The sequence below is a fragment of the Dasypus novemcinctus genome, chromosome 7, assembly GCF_030445035.2.
Source record: "Dasypus novemcinctus isolate mDasNov1 chromosome 7, mDasNov1.1.hap2, whole genome shotgun sequence".
Classification (NCBI taxonomy): Eukaryota; Metazoa; Chordata; class Mammalia; order Cingulata; family Dasypodidae; genus Dasypus; species Dasypus novemcinctus.
The window spans coordinates 133188611-133196476 of NC_080679.1; the positions used below are offsets into that span (position 1 = coordinate 133188611).

General features: G+C 47.3%; 1 pseudogene; it reads left to right on the forward strand.

Annotated features, from left to right (window-relative positions):
• Window positions 1-7288, forward strand: part of LOC101447967 (LIM domain kinase 2-like) — a 52038-nt pseudogene extending 44750 nt beyond the window's left edge.
• Window positions 7289-7866: the final 578 nt, after the last annotated feature.

The window sequence follows — 7866 nt, forward strand, 5'->3', positions numbered from 1 at the left end:
AGCAAAATCGCTCCCAGCTGAGAACCACTGTGATAATGAATCAGACAATGAAAGGCTGAGCCAACGGCTGCTGGTCATCTTCAAGGAAGAGCGGCGCAGTGTGGCGTGGGCAGACCCGGCTGGGAGTCAGCTAGCAAGCAGGAGGCTGGCAATATCTTCGTTAGGAGGCTGTGATGAAGTCCCTGTAACTGCATTTCCCCGCTTGTCAGATGGCCTATCCGTAGCAAATTTGCAAAGTGTGACACTTTCCGCTGCAACAAATGACCGATCAGGGCTCCTGACCCGGAGCTGGAGCTCTGCTGCAGTTCCACGTGGCTGCCTGACTTACGCCCAGGCCAGAAACAATTCACTACTTCTCCTTAAAAGAGCAATTTCCTTCAGAGTGATGGATGGCCTGCCACTCACCAGCCACAAACCAACCTTATTTCTCACCCTTCACGCAGCTGCACCACTCCTGGGCTTTACGGTAAATTAATCAACAACTGAAGGCAGGTTGTGGAAAGGCAGGGGGTGGGGAGAGCAAACTTCCAAATTCAAGGAGACAAGGCCAATCAAATTATGTCTTAGGCCTCTGCCCCTCTGTCTAAATAAGAAAGGCAGAGACATAAAAGCCTCATGAATTTGGGACTCGGTGTCAAGGGGACATGCACCCAGGTGGACTTGGCCTTATGCTGTCCTTGAAATGTTCCTGTAAAGAAAAGAGCATGGACTTTAGACTTATTGTATTTCTACAATACAATACAATGGAAGAAATTATACCATTGATGTGGATGGAGGCAGTGACCACTGCAGGTGCTGAAGGCAGGGGGAGGGAAAAAGAGGTATCACACAGAGGCATTTTCAAAACTTGGAATTGACCTGGATGACATTGCAACGACAGGTACAGGCCATTATATATCCGGCCATAACCTACAGAATTGAGTGGGAGAGAGTGTAAACTACAGTGTAAACTATAATCCATGCTTAGTGGCAATGCTCCAAATGTGTTCATCAATTGCAATAAATGTACCACACTAATGAAAGATGTTGTTAATGTGGGGAAGGGTGGGGGTGTGGGGAAGGGTGGAAGGTGTGGGGAGTGGGGCATAGAGGAATCCCTTATAATTTTTTGTGCAACATTTTGAGTAATCTAATTATCTTTTTAAAAAATTAGAAAAATATTTAAAAATAATAATGAATGACCAGAGGAACAAAAAAAAGGAAGAAAAGAGCATGGAAACCCCAAGGGGATACCACTAAACTCCCATCAGGTTGCAATATTTAAGAAGCCTGACAATTCAAAAGTTAAGAAGTTCTCTTAATGAATCTATTGAGCATAATGAGTAAAAGCATTCTAGAAAACCATTTGTTAAGGCGTACAACCAACAGAAACAAGGGCACATGTGCACCACGAAACATATACCAGAACGCTCATAGCAGCATTGTTCATAGAGTGGGAAAAAGGGAACAACCAAAGCGAGCAATCATGGTTATATGGATAAACAAAACGTAGATTCCAATAAAGTTCATAAACATGATGTTAAATGGAAAACACAGGCCAAAAGAAAGACATACAAAATCACTGAAATTAAGAGAAAGTTCAGAAATCTACAAACCTTGGCATCATAGTGTTTAGAGATAAACTCACATGTGGCAAGACTATAAAAATGTAAAGGATTGATCAACTCGATTTCAAAGGAGTGATTACAATGGAGAAGGGGCAGCCAGGACACCCAGTTTTTGGAAATGTTCTGTTTCTCAGGCTGGGTGGTGGATACACAGATGCTCATTATATTATTGTTACTATTTGAATTAGGTATGCAGAAATTACTAGAGACTCAGATGATTGCAATAGTTATAAGAAAAAACTAAGTAGTTTGGGTGAAATGACAGGAGGAATGTCCAATCTGTTTAGAGAACTTCCAGAAGAAGAGGCCAGAGTCACCCCAAAAGAGATGTGCCCTGTAAAGTCAGACATTCCCTCCACGCCTTCCTCGGCCCACTGTCTGCTCTTCTACGTGATTTTCTGGTAGAGGGAGCACCCTCTGGAGGCTGAGATCCTCAGGGCTGGCCCATCTGAAGCTAAGGGAAAAGAAGAGTATCTCTGAGTTGCTCTGCTGCCCAGACTGCTTTCATAGGCCTGTGGAGCAGACTCCACGTTGGGCAGTTATGCAAGGGAGGCTTCATTACTCCCATCTTACAGACTTGAATTCACTTCCCCAAGATTACACAAACAGTAAAAAGCATAGACAGGCTTCAAACTCAATCTCTCTGATGCCAGCACTTGAGTTCTTTCCAATATGCCCAGCTGCCTTCTAAGGGTCATCATTCACCAATTCCGCATCTCCCCAAAGAAAATCTTTTGGTGAACACCACTTGTTCTCAGGCTGATTTATATAAGCTCAAAAGAAAATAGAGCAAATTTAATTCACTCAGTCCAGCTGTCAGACCAATAGCACAACTGGGCAGTAACTAGTCTCTATAATTAGCAAGAACTTATAGTGGAGGAAGGACACACGGGAATTGTAGCCTTTTTCCACTCAGCAAAACAGATGAAATGTGCTTTTTCTTTTCAAGGAAGAGGCTTGAAGGGAGGCAAGCCTCCCAGGAGCTACGACAGACCCCCTGGTGGAAACACTGGTGGGTTCTTCTTGTGGGCAAAGTACCATCTCGGTCACAGTGTCTTGGGCAAGGAGGGTCGAGATGGGATCCATTGACCAGAAACGCTGCTCTAGACTGGTCCCTGAGATGAAAATGCCCACCTTTGCCAGTTCACATCAATAATCTACCTTACAGCCAACACCTGCTGGTCTTGCCAAATGGAAACCGATGTCACGTCTCCTTTGGCTCCCTACTGCTTTCATTAGAGACCCATTAATATGGCAATAAGGTCCTCCACAACCTCTTTCACCTCATGTCTTGCCATGTGGTTGGAGCAAGTGAGCAAGAAGGTTGTAGAAGATGGGACCAGAGGCACCATACAGGACCCGTCTGCATGGTTTTTATTTTTCTCTGAGTAAACCCAAGAACCATTGCCTGGCTTTGAGCAGAATAGTCATATGGTTTGATTTACCTTTAAAAGATCACTCCAGCTGCTGTGTCAAGAATAGACTGCAGACAAAGAGAGAGACAGAGAGATTCTTGGGAGGCTCTGCAGTAAATGAGAGAGAAGGGATAGTAGGTGGACCTGATGGTAGTGTCACCAGGATTCCCTGATACCTTTGATGAGGAGTTTTGGAGAAATAGTGGTGTCAAAGATAATTCCAAAGCATTTGGCCTGAGCAACTAATAAAAGGAAGTTGCTACTCAGAAAGATGGGAAGGCTGTGAGTGGATCAGGTTAGTGGGGAGTTGAAGGGAGAGCAGAGATCCAAGTGTAGTCTTAGACATGTTGCGATTGAGAAGTCAGTTAAACCTCCAAGAAGAGAAGAGGAGTAGGCGCGACTTCAAGAGACAGTTCAATGCTAAATTATAAGTATTGGAGCTATCAGCGTGTATATGGTATTTAAATCAATGAGATAGAATATAATTACCAAGGAATAAAATGTGAATAAAGCAGGGAAAAGGACCAAGGACTGAGCTCTGGAAACTTTCAACAATAAGAGTTTGGGAGAGAAGAGGCAGTAACAGCCAAAACCCAGGATGATCCAAAAATAATTCAACTACCTCCAACATGGATGGATGGGTAGGTAGATAGACAGATAGATAGACAGATAGATAGATAGACAGATAGACAGACAGATAAAATTCAACAGTCTTTAGAGAAATAAGAGTCTAGAGTCTTTGCAAAACAGCATTTAAAATATCCATCATAAAGTAATAAATTAGTAGACACTTAAAAAAGCAGGGAAATTTATATACAATCAAGAGGGGAGAAAGCCAATAAATGTAAAATCTCAAATCACCCACATTTTGGAATTCAAAGACAATGGTAAATTTTTATAGAATTGAGAAGTGAAAATAGAGAGAATGAGTAAAGAGATGAGGAATTTCAAGAGAAATGTAAACTAAAAAAAAGGACAAAATTTAAATTCTGAAAAACAACATATCTAAGTGAAATATTTATTAGATGAGCTTAATATCAGACTTGACACACAGAAAAAAATAAATGGATTCAAGGCATATTAAGAGAAACTATCCAAGCTAAAGCACATAACAGTTTATTTAAAGAAACACTACCTCTGAGACCTGTGGAACAATGTCAATGTGGAACAATGTAGGACTCCTCGAAAGAAAGAAGAGAGTGCATAGGGTTGAAAAAATATTTGAAGGGAAATTGGTCAATTTTTTTCAGAAAATTGCTGAAAGATCTAAACCCAGAAATCCAAAAATGTCAAGCAGGATAAATACAAAGAAGACTAATCCTAGACAGCTCATAGGCAAACTGCTGAAAATCAAAGCTAAAGAGAGAATATTAAAAACATCCAAAGACAAAGGGAAAAAAATGGAAATGAGAAAACAAACTATCTCTAAAGTGCCAAAAGAAAAAAAAATAAACTTAGGAGTCTATATCAAGTGAAAACACACTTTTAAAAAATCAAGGTCAAAAAATACATTTTCAGACAAAATATTTACAAATGAGAAAATTCATTGCTCACAGCCCCACACTACAAGAAAAAAATGCTAAAAGAGGGCAATCAAAATGAAGAGAAATGATGCCAGATGGAAAACCAGATTCACAGAAATTAAAAGCACCAGAAATACAAAATACAAGTGTAAATGTGAAAGAATATTGTTTGTAACTCATTTTTAAATTTATGGTTGCTAATGCAAAAATAATAAAAATGAATTGTGACGATGAGACAGTTTCAGAGAAATGGTGGGGGTGGAAACCAGAGTGCAGTGGGCTATTCATTAAGTGAGAAGTGAGGAAACAGGGTGATGAAGTGTAGACAACTTTTTCATAAGTGTGGCTGTGAAGGCAAAAAGCAAGGGTGGTAGCAGGAAGGGAACATGGGGTCCTGCGGGCGGGTTGTTTGTTAATGGAAAAGACTTTAACTTATTTAAACACTGTGGGGAAGGAGCCCATGGAGGGAGGAGTGGTGGAAAACTGAAGGGCAGATCTCCTAAGAGCAGGATGGAATGGGATAGAGAACAGGAGTGCCCGCTAGACAGGCAAGCCTTTGTTCTGCAGACATTGGGGTCCAGCCCGGAGCTGAGATAGCCTGGAGTGTGGGAGGCCATGTAAAATTGTGCAGGAGATGGGAAAGAAGCCCAAGACCTGAACTAGTGCTGGGGCAAAGGACTGGGAATAATTGGAAAGGCATTTGGAGGGTGGAACCAGGCAGATCTGCTGAATAATTAGATGAGGTGGATGTGAGAGGAGGGAGTAACGGGGTCTTGATTCTGTAACCTAGTACCGAGCACAGAGCAGGTGCTAAACAGAGGTTGACAGAAGGGCTTTGAGTTTCCCAAGACTGGAGCAGGTTCTGGAGGGTGCAGCAGGAACAAGGTATTTTGAATATCCTCATATTGAAAATCTTGATCCTCCTTTAGTTCTGCAGACAGCAGAAACATTCAGAACCAAGATGTTGACTTGCCAAGTGAAGATGCTTGGAGATGTTGGAGATTTCAGGACCCTGTTGCTCCAAGCCAGAGGTTGTACCCGACTGTCAACGAAGCCTGGCCCAGCTCTTGCTTCCAGTGTTCAGAATGCCAGGATTCCCTTACCAGCTGGTGCTACGAGAAGTATGGGAAGCTCTACTGCCACAAGGACTCCTGGGGGAGTTTAGAGAGATCTGCCATGGCTGCTGTTTGCTGATGACAGGGCCAGTCACGGTGGCCAGGGAGTTCAAGTACAACTCCAGAGTGCTTTGCCTGTATGTGCTGCAAGGGGATCATCGAGGATGGGGACGTATATGCACTGGTGCAGCGTGCCACTCTCTACTGTGGGAAGTGCTACAGCGACATGGTGCTGCCACCCGCATTTGAGAGGTTCTCCACGGAGCCTGTGCAGAACCAGCTGCCCCACTCCGTCACGCTCCTCTCCATGCTGGCCACCACCGTGGGCAGATGGGGCTTCTCCATGGCCGTGGACGTGCCTGTTCCAACCATGCCACCACTACGCAAGCAAAAGAGGTCAACGGGAGGCACTTCAGTCCCAGCAACTGCACTGGAGATCAACGGGACTGGGACCACCCTGGAACCGCATCCTGGAGGTCAATGGGATACGGATCTGCACACTCCAAGTGGAGGAGGTAGAGGAGGCAATGAGCCAGACGAGCCACATGCCTCAGCTCTTGATTGACATGACGCTGTCTCCCAGTGCCTGGAGCAGCTGCAGCTGGAGGCACAGTTCTCTCCCCCCGTGCAGGATGCTGGACACTCACATACGCTCAGCACCCTGGACACCAAGGAAAATCGAGAAAGACACTGAGGAGACGCTCTCTGAGGCACGGTAATAGCATCTGCAAGTCCCCTGGCCCCAGCTCCCCGGAGGAGCCCCTGCTGCTCAGTCTGGACATGGGAATCCCACGCTGCTCTGGCAGCTACTTGCAGCGCATCTTCCAGCCACGTGACCTGATCCACGGGAGGTCCGGGGAAGGGCTTCCTTGGGCAGGTCACCAAGGTGACACACAAAGCCACAGCCAAAGTGACGTCCGTGAAGGAGTCAATTCGATGCGATGAGAAGACATGGAAGGCTCTTCTGACTGAGGTAAAAGTGATGCGCAGCCTGGGCCAGCCCGATGCGCTCAAGTCCATTGGCGTGCTTTACGAGGACAAGAAGCAGAACCTGCTAACGGAGCACCAAGAGAGGCGCGCCGAAGGACTTCCTGCGCAGGGTGGCCCATTCCCCGGGCGGCAGAAGGTAGGTTTGCCGAGGGCATAGGCTCTGCAGTGGCCTATTTGCACTCCACTTGCATCGTCCACAGGCACGTGAACTCCACACCTGCCTCGTCAAGCCGGATGAGACTCGCCGTGGCAGAGTCTGGGCTGTCCCGGCTGATAGTGGAGGAGAGGAAAAGCCCCCAGTGGAGAAGGCCACACCAAGAAGCACACCGCCCGCAAGGGTGATGGCCAGGCACGCTGCCCAGTGCTGGGAAACCCCGACTGGATGCCCCTGAGACGCGTCATGGAAAGAGCTGCGGCGAGACCGTGGATATTTTCTTTTGGGGTCTATTCTCTGTGAGATCATTGGGCAGGCGTATGCAGATCCCGACTTCCCGGCCTGCACACTGGGCTTTGGCCTCGACTTAAAGCTTGTCCCCCCAGGCTGCGCCCTGGCCACCATCTGCTGCAAACTGGAGCCTGAGAGCAGCCCCGCATTCTCAAAGCCGGGGGCCTCCTCTGAGGCCTCTCCTGGGACTTAGGGGAGCTGGGCTCAGAGCTGGAGGCGCCAGACCACTGTATGTGCAGTAGGCTTGACGGGGACTCGCCCCCTGCCCTGGCCTAGCCCCCCGCAGGGCTTGACCACAGCCAGCACTGCCCCTCTGCACCCTACCCCTGCGGGGGCAGGGCCACGCGGGCTTCCTGCAGATGGGCAGCTTGCTCCGAAGTGGAACAAGCCGTCCTCACCACCCCCGGGCGGCGAGTGGGCACAGCACCAGGGAAACGCTCTCCACTGGCCTTCGGGCCTGCTTACTGTCTCCACATTCACAACTCGCCCGAAAGCTGTGAAGAAAATCTGGGAGGCTCTTGTTTGCGCTAATCGGCAAGACGTGGACCGGGGCCTCTCAAGCCTCCAGTCAAGCTGGGAGCACAAGGACCGCCGATGAGACCACAGCTGGCAGCGAGAAGGCACCCTACGGGAGTGGAATGCCAGGGCCCTGCCCCTCTTTCCACTCCAGGCCCCACCTCCCCTGGGGCATGGTTGGGGGAGTTGGGTTGAGAAGCGCCCCTTGGTGAGTTTCTGGGGAAACTGGCCAGGGGCCATGGGAAGGGCTGGTTT